The following is a 13,394-nucleotide window of genomic DNA, read 5'->3' as shown; positions in this document are numbered from 1 at the left end:
TTCGGGTATGGATAATGAGTCTTTTTAATTAATTAGGAGATATTTAGAATTGACCAATAGGACGATGACACGTGTTCCTCCATTTAAATGAGGGGTATATTTGAACCCAAAGTATGACTGCAAGGGTATAGATAACCCAATAGTATAACGAGAGGTATTCTTAGACCATTTTTGAAAGTAGAGGGGTATATTTGGCCCTTGCCGTTTACAAAAACATACGACAAACTCAAGAGACTGAATATTTTTACAACAATACTTTCTTTCCCCAAACAAAGCACCAAAAAAGGTTAGTACCCTCCCTCTCCCAATTTATGTAACGATATTTGATTAGGCTAAAAGTTTAAGAAAGTAAGAAACATTTTTGAAGTTTGTCATCTAAAATAGGTCATAAATATTTGTGGAGTTTATAAATTATCTTATTAAAGGTAAATGAATATTTTAAAGTTAAACTATCATTAAATATAAAAAGTTTTCATTCGTTTTCGGATGCCGCAGGTAATTCAAATTGGTCCTCATTTTCATAGATACTGAGCTTAGAAGGAAAGAAAACTACAGCACTAAAATTTCTTAAGTTGAACTCCATGATGAGTAACAAACTAAATGAATTTATTATGTCAATATAGTGTCAATTACTTCTATTTTCTCCTTTTGGTGTAGAACATATATCAGAACTTAGTTTCTTACAGTTAATTAATAGTTTGCTTTAGGAACACATTTCAACTTGAGATATTATGAGTTTAGTACGATAATGACATGGGAAAAGAATCCTTTTGGCACATATGCTCAAAGAATATATTGACTCCTTCCACTCTCCACAGGAAGAGCCAATTAATTCAAGTTAATTCAGAGACGGAGCTAGAGTTATAGCTATTGGTTGGGCAAAATCAGTAATTTTGGTCTAAATTTTATATTTATATTAAAAAATTTATTAAATATATATAAATAATTTATCCAAAAACCAACAAATTACCTTTTTTAAAATCTAAAATACATAAACTCTAAATTCTGAATCCGTTTACGAGCTTATTGTTTAATAAAGACCCATAACTTTGATGGACCACAAATGATTGGACTACAGTTGGGGATGCTAGCATTCTTAGCCTCTTTACTGCAATATTTGGTATTGATAGTAATATATTATGATAACAAAGAGATAATATTATTATAAACTTGGGCTCCACATTGGACTCGGTTAAATTATACTACTATTCCATAGATGGGTAGCTAGTATTCTTAGTCTTTCAGTCCTATATATTGTACCTATTCAATATATGGATTACTATAATTATAATTTATAATCAGGGGCGGATTTAGGGGCGAAAGGGTTCACCCGAATTCCCTTCGCCGAAAAATTACATTGTATATAAAATAAAATATATTTTTACCTCTATATTTTAAGTTTTGAATCCCCTTGATATAGCCCAAATGTGTAGCTTAGTGATTAAGAAGGTTCAAAACCTTTGTAAGGTCATATGTTCAATTCCCACTAGTTATAATCCTTTTTTATTTTTATTTTTTTTTGAACCCCTTCACGAAGATCTTGCCTCCGTCACTATTTATAATCATAACAAAGGTGTAGCGACATCCAATAGTCTAAGATAATATCTTTCTCTTTGGGTTGGATGACATCATGAAGTATGTGTCCGGATAGTCCAACTTCCCGAGAGTTAGCTCTCGGCCTTTCGGTAAAAAAAATAACGTCGGCGAAGACATGTAAGTGCACTATTCGTGGTCGGGATTGTAATACCTAGGACTCTTTTATAAAAGTACAAATGCATTTAGAACAAAGTCAAGTGCGTTATGTTCGGATATACACATGCGTATCTAGGTTAAGGGGTATTGGTTCACGTAAACTCATACTCCTCTCCTTTAACCATGTATAACAATGTCATATTTCTTCAAAATTATTTAAATATATGTGTATGCACCCATGCTCAAAGACTCATATGATGCAATTATTATTGGGTGCACCTCTACAAGTGACATTGACAATTCAAATCCCACTCCAAACGGTCTTGTTTTCGGTACGGAGTATAGATATATATATGTGAAACTTCTTACTCCCTCCGTTCCAGTTTATGTGAGCCTATTTCCTTTTTGGTCCGTTCCAAAAAGAATGATCCCTTTCTAAATTTGGAAACAATTTAGCTTAAACTTACAATTCTACCCTTAATGAGAAGTTTTTATAACCACACAAATACTCTGGCCTCTTTTTGACTTGTTTAGGATCACAAATTCCAAAAGTCTTCATTTTTTATTAAGCTTTGTGCCCAGTCAAACATGTTCACATAAATTAGAACATATGGAGTAAAATTTTAAAAAAAATATAATTTTGAACCTGTAATTTCAAAAGTGTAGTGGGTTCATGGTAAGAGACTAAAGTTAAACTCGTCAAGTATAAATTCTAGATCCACCTCTTTACAATAGTGCACCCATCTTCTGCATATGTACATTGCCCAAGTGTACATTAGCAACTGCAGTCTTTTTAAGCATTGTGTAGCTCCTGGACATGGTGGTAGGAAAATCTATAGAAAATGTAACATACGTGACGAGTCTGAAATATATCCTGGGTTTCAGTAAGGTTAAGCAGAAAGTAGCAACTTGTGTATATGTAGCTAAATTTAATTTGTCCATCTAAACAACTGAGAATAACTGAAAAAAGGAGTTACTCCTAAGGACACATTGACATTGCCATACTAATTGATCTTGATGCATTAGATGCACACCATTTTTAGCTGAACTTAGTGGTGCGCTTCATGAAAATGGTCGAAAATTTGATGGGAACGAAAGTCGCGGGAAAAATGAGTATCTGCATATGGACAGAAAGACCCAAAGAAACTTCACTATACTCTAGTTGGCTTTTGGTTGAAGGAGTCAGAATTTTAACTTTATGAGTTATAAATGTTAAAACGATAACTTCAAGTGCTAATAACAATGTTCTAATTAAATTCAATATGTGTACATACTTAATGAATTCCTGCACACAAATACAATATTTGAGCAAAAGTTATTAGGTTCGATCGAACCCGCATACGGACTTATAGCTCTACCCCTGCTTTTGGTGAAAACAGTACGAGCCAGTTTTATGATTGGTAATTAAAAAATAGCCAGTATTTGTAAAGTCATTGAAAAATAATCACTAATTTGCTGAAACACGGAAAGTTCCAATATAATATGCGGGATTATGGAGCTCCTGCTTATAAACTTCCAGCATATTATGTTGGAACTCCAACACACGAAAAGTTCCAGCATATTATGTTGGAACTCCAGCACATGAAAAGTACCAGCATAATATGCTTGATTATGGAGCTCGTGCATACAAATTTTCCGCATATTATGTTGGAACTCTAGCACATTATGAAATTCCAGCACATTATGCTGGAAGCTCATATGTAAAAAATTCGAACTCCAAAATATTATGTTGGAACATTTCTAGATTTTTAAGGGTGTTTTTTTTTTTTCAGATTTTATCTTTACATGAAAAAATAGTTAAATTTCGATTACTTTTGAAACTGTGATTATTTTTCAATTACGAGTTGTAAATCTGGCAATTTTTTATTTTTTCCTGAATTCAAGCCCTATGTCAAGATCTACGGGCCAAGTGATAGTCTTATCTAAATATTTTCTAGTGTGAAATTCAAAAATAGCCAAACTTACAAGTAATTGAAAAATAGTCACAATTTCAAAAGTTATCGAAATTTAGCCACTTTTCATGTAAAGATAAATCTGAACGAAAATACTATTCAAAATTCGAAAAATATTCCAGCATAATATATTGCAGTTCCAGTATAATATACAAGACTTCTAGCATAATATACTGGAGCCCAGCATAATATACTTGTAACAACCCGGCCAGTCGTTTGATCGTTGTAGCCCTGTTACCCCATTTATTGCTTATATTGTGCTCATTTATTATTATGTGACTTGCCAGGGTGGTTGGTTTGATTCCGGGGATGTTTTGGAGTGAGTTAGGATACTTAGTCCAAAAGTTAGAAGCCTAAGTTGAAAGAGTTAACCGAATATTGACTTGTATGTAAATGGCTCCGGAATGGAATTTTAATGGTTCTGATAGCTCCGTGGGGTAATTTTGTACTTAGGAGTGTATTCAGATATTGATTTGGAGGCCCGTAGATGATTTTGGTTTGAATTGGCGAAAGTTGAAAAAATAGAAGTTTGGAGAGTTGTGAAGTTTGACCGAGAGTTGACTTTGTGGTTACTCGGCTCAGATTTTGGATTCGGAAGTTGGAATAGGTGTGTTGTGTCATTTATGACTTGTGTGCAAAATTTGAGGTCAATCGCAGTTGGTTGGATAGGTTTCGGCATCAATTATAAAAGTTGGAAATTCATTAATTTCAATAGTCTTGAATTGGGGAGCGATTCACGTTTTAGATGTAATTTGAGGCCTCGACTAAGTTTGTATCGTATTTTAGAACTTGTTGGTATATTTGGTTGAGGTCCCGGGGGCCTCGGGTAGATTTCAGATGGTTAACGGATCAAAATTGAACTTAGGAAATAGCTGAGGAGTTCTGGTCTGGTGTGATCGCAACTGCGAAGGATTTGGTCGCAGGTGAGCGACCGCAAAAGCGATTTTAGCTGGGGATGTGAGGAAGTGCAGGTGCGAGGTATTGGCCTCACCTGTGAGATCGCAGATGTGGAGAGTAGAGGCACATGTGCGAAGTCTGGAGGGGGGGGGGGGGGTGCAGAAGGATTTCCACATATGCGGATTTTGGTAGAAAAAGCTAAGGTCGTAGAAGCGGAGCTAGAACCGCAGAAGCAGTTCTGCATGTGCGAAGTTTGGGCCGCAGGTGCGGCAGGTCGGTGCTTAAGTGATTTCCGCAGAAGCAGGCTTTTCTCTGCAGGTGCGGCAGGTGAGTCCGCATGAGAGAAAAGGGTTGGGGAGAGATTTAAAAATCGAGGGTTTGAGTCTTCTTTTCATTTTGAGAGTTTTGGGGTGCGGACTTAGGCGATCTTTGGAGAGATCTTCACCTAGATTGAAAGGTAAGTGAATTTTTATCATTTTTATCCATGCATTTTGATTACCCATTGATTATTTCACCTATTTATCATGAATCTAAGTTGGAATTTGGGGAATTTTGACCCATGATTGGAGAGTAAGATTTGGATATTTGAGTGACGATTCGGTGTCGGAATTTGATAAATTTGGTATAGCTGGACTCGTGGTTGAATGGATGTTTGGATTTTATAACTTTTGTTGGATTTCAAGACGTGGGCCCGGGGTTGACTTTTTGCCTTTTGTTAAAGAACTTAGCTTTTTCATATGGAATTGATTCCTATAGCTTGAGTTAATTTTATCGAGTTGTTTGTGGCTAGATTCGAGGCTTTCGCAGGCCGATTCACGAGGCAAGGGTTTATTGGAGTAGAGATTTGCACGGTTTGAGGTAAGTAACACTTCTAAACTTAGTTTTAAGGGTATGAATCCCTGAATTACGTGTTATGTGATTGGTGTTGAGATGACGCACATGCTAGGTGACGGGCGTGTGGGCTTGCACTGTAGTAATTATGATTCGGTCGATTCCATGGTACAGTGTAGTCATCAAACCTTGTTGCTATTCATGTGATCTCTACGTGTTAGAGTACTGCAATTCATATTAGAAATCATGTTAGACTATATGCTTATCCGGTTGTGACCCACTGGGGTCATCTCTACTGTTGAATTATTTGCTTAGATGGTAATTTTGTACTCAGTCACATCCATCATTTGCATATCATATCTCAGTCTCTGTTACCATTTATTATTGTGTTATGTATCATTGTTCGGGCTGATTGGCTTGAGATTTGTGAGTCCGAGAGACTGGAGAGATTGACGACTGATTTGGGGCCTGAGAATCGTGTTGTGAGTGAGATTTGTGGATTGGGTTGCACGCCGCAGCATGCCTTATGGCTTTATATATATTATTGTATTGATCGGGCTACACGCCGCAGCAGGTCTTTTAGGCTTTATTATTATGGGATCGGATTGCACGTCGCATCAGTCCAGATTGGCTTATTATTAGCACTTGGGCAGGATCCGGCCCTCCGGAGTCTGACATACCAGTAGTGAGCACATGTAACGTACAATTCTGAGTGATTGAATGTGATGAGCGAGAATTGAGACAGTCAGATTGAGTACTTTGAGAGTGTGAGTACGTGAGGTTTCATTGTGTTGCATCACATGTGACAGGCACATTGACATGTAGATATAGAGATGTAACATTCCTCATATGAGTCATACTTGGCATATTTTATATGTATTGAGATTAACTGTTAAAGCTGAAAGTATGTCTACATTTTTGTACTGTGTACCAATAGATTCTGAGTTTCTCTGAGATATTATTGTCATATTTCCCATCTTATTTGTATTGTTTAAAAGACTCTATATATGTACTGTATTGGTTGAGCTCGTTACTGCTTTCAACTCAAGGTTAGTCTTGTTACTTATTGAGTACATTAGTCGGTTGTACTCATAATATACTTTGCACTTCGTGTGCAGATCCAGGTATTTTCGGGTACGGTGATTGCTGATTTTTGGAGCTTTACCAGTTCAGAGGTTATCGAGGTAGCTGCTTTGGCGTCCGCAGACCTTGACTCTCCTCATTTTTATTTTAGTTTATTTAAACTGTTCTACCTTCCTAGATAATGTTTTCAGCAGTCAGACCATGTTATTGTATATATGCTCATGTACTCAGTGACACTCGGATTTTAGAAAAAATAATATTGAGTCATGGTATTTTCTTATAAATATTTATGAGATTTTTCTCTTGAACTTATATTACTATGTTTTCCAAGATTAAAGATGCGTTATTTATTGTGATTGTCGGTTTGTCTAGTATTGCGATAGGCGCCATCACGACATGTGAGTTTTGGGTCGTGACAATACTGGAGTTCCAATATAATATACTGAACTTCCAGCATAATATACTGAAGTTCCAACATAATATACTTGAGTTCCAGTATAATATACTGGTCCAACATAATATACTGGAAGTTCATATGCAGGTGCTCCAATCTCTAGTATATTATGCTGGAACTTTCCGTATGTTGGAGTTCCAGCATAATATGCTAGAAGTTCTTACACAAGTGCACCAATTTCCAGTATATTATGCTGGAACTTTCCGTGTTGCAGCAAAATAGTGGCTATTTTTCAATGACTTTGTAAACCCTGGCTATTTTTTAATTATCAGTCCGAAAACTGGCTAGCCAGTGCTATTTTAGGGCAAAATTAAAAAATATCCACATTTACAAGTAGTTTTTGAAAAATAGCCATAATTTCAAAAATAATCGAAATTTAGCCACTTTTCATGTAAAGATAAATCTGAACGAAAATACTATTCAAAATCCAAAAAATATTCCAGCATAATATACTGAAGTTTGAATTTTTTACATGTGAAATTCTAGCATAATATATTGGAGTTCCAGCATAATATACTGGAGTTTCAGCATAATATGCTGGAAGTTCACACACAGGTGCTCCAATCTCCAGTATATTATGCTGGAACTTTCCGTATGCTGGAGTTCTAGCATAATATGCTGGACGTTCATACACAGGTGCACCAATCTTCAGTATATTATGTTGGAACTTTTCGTGTTACAACAAAATAATGACTATTTTTTAATGACTTTATAAACGCTGGTTTTTTTTTCAATTAGCAGTTCGAAAACTGGCTAGCCCGTACTATTTTCACATGGGTGTAGGCGTGCCAAAAAGTTACTATATGTTTAATTTTTCAATAATTTCCTTAAATTAGTAATTTTGCCGAAATTAAACCCCATCTTGCACTCTGGACGTTTAAGGCAATAGCGCCAGCCGTGCTCAAATTAAAATCTTGGGAGAGTAAAATTTGGCACAAATCGTGAGAGAAGTATAAAAGGTCGACTCTGCTGTTGTAGGCTTATAGATAATAAGGCTTGTGTCCCTATTTGTTTTTTTGGGATTTGCAGTCGTACCCTATATTTGTGCCACCTTTTAACCTGTACTTTATTTTTAAAAATTATTAATTTGATAGCCAGCTGATAAAAAAACCGTAATAATATGACAATTATACCTATGACAAAAGATATAAAACACGTATCACACATTAATCGCGTGATCTGCAACCTCATTCGTGAAAAATATCACGACCATATTCCCTTATAGGCCATGATGGCGCCCAGCTCCTCCGCTAGGCAAGCCAACCGCGAACTAACCACGTGATTACTCTTTTTAATAAGTTTTCAAGTAATTAAATTCCATTAACTAAAGGGTTAAGAAACATCAAATTCTAAATAAATAAACAAAAGCAGCTGAGGGCAATCATAACAATAGGATAATCCAAAACCATATGTCTGCTAGTGTGTGTGCCAAGACCTGGTGTCACAAGTGTATGAGCACTAATAGATTATACAAAACTCTAGATACCATGCGAAATGAGAATAGACATAAATAAATGCAAAGGAGAGACTCTAGGTGCTGCAGAACAGCTCAGGAAGCAGCTCACCACTAGGCCTCCGGATAACGGGGATGCACGCCGGTATGGTCGCCAGATGCACCTTCTTCAGATCCTGCATGGTCAGTGCAGAAGTGTAGCGTGAGTACATAAATAACATGTACCCAGTAAGTATCAAGTCTAACCTCGAAGAAGTAGTGACGAGAGGTCGACATCGACACTTGCTATGGGTCAACAATAATAAATAAATAAATAAATAAGCTCTAAATAAGCATGGTTTATGCATACAAGTACAACAATTCAATAACAACCAGGAAATAAATAATTCTTTTACACATGATAAATCTCAAATAACTTTCTGTCTGATATTATTTCAACCTCTCAAACCACAAAATAACATCAAATATAAAAATGTAAAATACAAGTATTATCACGCACGATTATGCCAGGGTCGTACGACCCGATCCAGAATAATGTGTACACTGTCGCGGGGCGTACGACACGATCCACAAATACATCTATCTACTGCTGAGGTGTTCGGACCGCTCCACAAGAAGAGAGAATACTTTATGAACATCCGGTTTAAAAGTTATTATGAGGCTAATACACAAAGAAGCACAATTTCTATTAACGGTCTAGTAACCTGCCAAAACTCAAGTAAGTGAAATTTGGTCTTTTGCAATCCTTTTATCGAGTTCCAATATGTTTTAGGCAATTTAATTAACAAGTAGAGTGCAAACATGACAAGTATTTTATGATTTGGGTCCTAAACTACCCGTACATAAGAATAATTAGTAGCTACGCATAGACTCTCCTCACCTCGTGCGTACGTAGCCTCCCACAATTTGAAGAAAATATTAATTTAAATCACCTATGGGGTAAATTCCCTATTACAAGGTTAGGCAAGAGACTTACCTTGTCTCAAAGCTCGCTTTCCGGTCTCAAATTCTCTCTAAAGCCTCAACTTGGTGCCGAAAAATTCGAAACTAGTCAAATATTGTATAAATAAATTAATATATGTTACAAAATTCATAATTTAACTATTAGAGTAATTACCCAACCCAAATTGGAAGATTCTTAAAATTCACCCCCCGGGCCCACGTGTCCGGATTTCAAAATTTTTTGAAGAAAGTTGTTACCCATAACCTCACGAACTCAAATATCTAATTTTCACTCTATCCCATAACCATTTTCGTGGTTAAATCCCATTTTTTTATCAAAACCTAGGTTTTTCATCTAAACCTATGATTTTCACAATTTTTACACGTTAAAATCTACCCATAATCTGTGTATTCAACTCACATTGTATAGAAATTATTTACCTTAAAGTGCTAGGTGAAAACCCCTCTCCAAAAGCTCCAAAATCGCCCAATGAATGAAAGAAAGTGAGTCAAAAATGGTTTAACTCCCGATTTAAATGAACCTTACTTCCTCCAAGACTTTCGCACCTGCGGTCACTGGGCCGCATTTGCGACACCTCTTCTGAGGAGAAAGGTCTGCTTCTACGGAATTCCACAGTCCCAGCACTGGCCGCGTCTGTGGATGGGATACCGCTTCTGCGGATGGTCAAGCGCACTTGCGGCCTCATCGCACCTGCGGGCTATTCCTTGGAGAAGCGACGCCACTTCTGTGTATGGTTCTCCGTTTCTGCAGCCACTGGCCAAGTGACCCAAAGCCGTTTCTGCGGCCACAAGCTTGCATCTGCGGGCTCGCACCTGCGGCCATAAGCTCGCAGGTGCAGGCACACCAGATCTGGTGCACCAGTAGCCCTTTTGAGTCCTAATTCGATCCGTGCATCGTCCAGATTGCACCCGAGGCCCCGAGGCCTTATCCAAACATACCAACAAGTTTGTAAACATAAAATGGACTCTCTCTCACCCTCAGAACACTGATAACAACATTAAAACTAAGAATCGCAACCCAAAACCAATAGAATCAAATTATGAACTTCAAATTCTTCCAAATTACTTCGAACACGTCGAAACATACTTAAACTGCTCGGAGTGACTCCAATTTTTGTGTGCAAGTCTTAAATCACCATACAGAACTATTACCAGGCTCAGAATCTCAAACGAACCTCGATACCATCAAAAACCACTCCAAACCAAATTTAAAGAACTTAAAAACTTTCAAGGTCCCTTCAAGGTACCAAATATCACTTTTAAGCGCCAAAACGCTCCCGGGTCATCTAAAACCCGATCCGAATATACGCCCATGTCCAAAATTATCATAAAACCCTATTGGGACCATCAAATCCCGGTTCCAAGGTCGTTTACTCAAAATATTGACCAAAGTCAAACTTGGCCCTTTTAGCCAACCTTAAGGAACCAAGTGTTCCGATTTCAACCCGAACCCTTCCAAATCCCGAACTAACCATCCCTGCGAGTCATAAAGCAGTTAAAACACATACGTGGAGTCTTATTTAGGGGAATGAGGACCTATAAAGCAAAATGACCAATCGGGTCGTTACATTCTTCACCTCTTAAACAAATATTCATCCTCGAACGGGTCTAGAATCATACCTGGAGTGCTGAATAAGTGTGGATATGTACTTCGCATATCCTTCTAGGTCTCCCAATTCGCCTCCTCGACTGATTGACCCCTCCACTGAACTTTTACCGCAGAAATCTTCTTAGACCTCAACTGGCGAAACTACCTATCAACAATGGCAACAGGTTCCTCCTCATAACCCAGGCTCTCATCTAACTGAACTGTATTATAGTCTAACACATGCGACCTATCAGCATGGTACCTCCGGAGCATAGACATATGGAAAACCGGATGAACTCCCGATAGACTAGGAGGCAAAGAAAGCTCATAAGAAACCTCCCCAACTCGTCTCAACACCTAAAATGGACCTATAAACCTTGGGCTCAACTTGTCCTTCTTTCCGAACCTCATGATCCCCTTCATCGGTGAGACCTTCAAGAGAACCTTCTCGCCCAACATAAATGATAAATCACGCACCTTCTGATCTGCGTAACTCTTCTGTCTGGACTGTGCTGTGCGAAGTCGCTCCTGGATCAACTTTACCTTTTTCAAGGCATCCTTCACCAAATTAGTACCATATAACTTAGCCTCGCCGGGCTCAAACCATCTGATGGGATAATGACATCGCCGACCATATAAAGCCTCAAATGGAGCCATCTCGATGCTGGACTGATAACTATTGTTGTAAGCAAACTCGGCCAAAGGCAAGAATCGATCCCACTACCCTACGTAGTCAATCACACATGCTCTGAGCATATCCTCTAAGATCTGAACTGTCCGCTCCGACTGCTCTCCAGAAATGCAAAGTAAACTGAGGGCCTCTATCTGATATGATGGAAATAGACACACCATGCAATCAAACAATATCTTGAATATAAATCTAGGCCAACCTCTCTGAAGAATACGTGGTCACAACCGGAATGAAGTGTGCCGACTTGGTCAACCGGTCGACAATGACCCAAACTGCATCAAACTTCCGCAAGGTCCGTGACAACCCAACTACGAAGTCCATAGTAACGCGCTCCCATTTCCACTCAGGTATAATCATCTGCTGGAGTAGGCCACCTGGCCTCTGATGCTCATACTTAACCTGCTGACAATTTAGACACCTCGCAACATACTCAACTATATCCTTCTTCATCCGCCGCCACCAATAATGCTACCTCAGGTCGCGATATATCTTCATAGCACCTGGATGAATAGAATACCAAGAACGGTGTGCCTCCTCTAGGATCTTCTCCCTCAAGCCATCAATATTAGGAACACATAGGCAATCCTGGAGTCGTAGAACACCATCCTCACCGATGGTAACCTCCTTGTCACCACCTTGTAGCACCGTCTCTCTAAGAACCAACAAGTGCAGATCATCAAATTGGCGGGCCTTGATCTGCTCGAATAGCGAAGACTGAGCGACGACGCATGCAAGAACTCGTCTGGGCTCTGAAATATCCAACCTCACAAGTCTGTTGGCCAAGGACTCAATGTCCAAAGCTAGTGGCCTCTCCTCTACTGAAATAAATGCCAAACTACCCATATTCTCTACCTTTCTGATGAAGGCATCCGCCACTACATTCGCCTTACCCGGATGATAAAGGATGGTAATATCATAATACTTTAGTAACTCAAGCCAAATGCGCTGCGTCAAATTGAGGTCCCTCTGCTTGAACAAATGCTGCAAGCTGCGATGATCGGTGTAAACCTCACAGGACATCCCATAAAGATAATGCCTCCAGATCTTAAGAGCATGAACAATCACAACCAACTCCAAATCATGCACAAGGTAATTCTTCTCATGGGGATTCAACTGACGTGAAAAATATGCAATAACTCGCCCCTCCTACATCAATACACAACCCAGACCAACACGTGAAGCGTTACAATACACAATATACATCCCTGAACCCAAAGGCAACACTAACATCGGTGCTGAAGTCAATGCAGTCTTGAGCTTCTGAAAACTCACCTCACAATCATCGAACCATCGGAACGGAGCACCCTTTTGGGTCAATCTAGTAAAAGGTGCTACAATAGATGAGAAGCCCTCTGCAAACCAACGATAACCTACTAACCCTAGGAAGCTCCTGATCCTAGTCACCGTGGTAGGACGAGGCCAACTCTGAACTGCCTCGATCTTCTTGGGATCTACCTTAATACCCTCGCCCGATAAAACATGCCCCAAGAATGCCACAGAATCTAGCCAAAACTCACACTTGGAGAACTTAGCATATAGCTCTGTTCCCGCAAGGTCTGAAGCACCACTCTCAAATGCTACTCGTGCTCCTCCCTGCTACGTGAGTAGATCAAAATGTCATCAATGAAGACAATGATAAACAAATCAATATACGTCCTGAACACTCGGTTCATCAAATCCATAAATGCCATTGGGGCGTTAGTCAAACCGAAGGACATCACTAGAAACTCATAATGGCCATATCTAGTCCGGAAAGTAGTCTTCGAAACATCTGAATCATGAATCTTCAA

Source organism: Nicotiana tabacum, chromosome 21, assembly GCF_000715075.1.
Source record: "Nicotiana tabacum cultivar K326 chromosome 21, ASM71507v2, whole genome shotgun sequence".
Taxonomy (NCBI): domain Eukaryota; kingdom Viridiplantae; phylum Streptophyta; class Magnoliopsida; order Solanales; family Solanaceae; genus Nicotiana; species Nicotiana tabacum.
The sequence above is the reverse complement of the archived record's forward strand: the minus strand, read 5'-3'. Positions refer to the sequence as shown.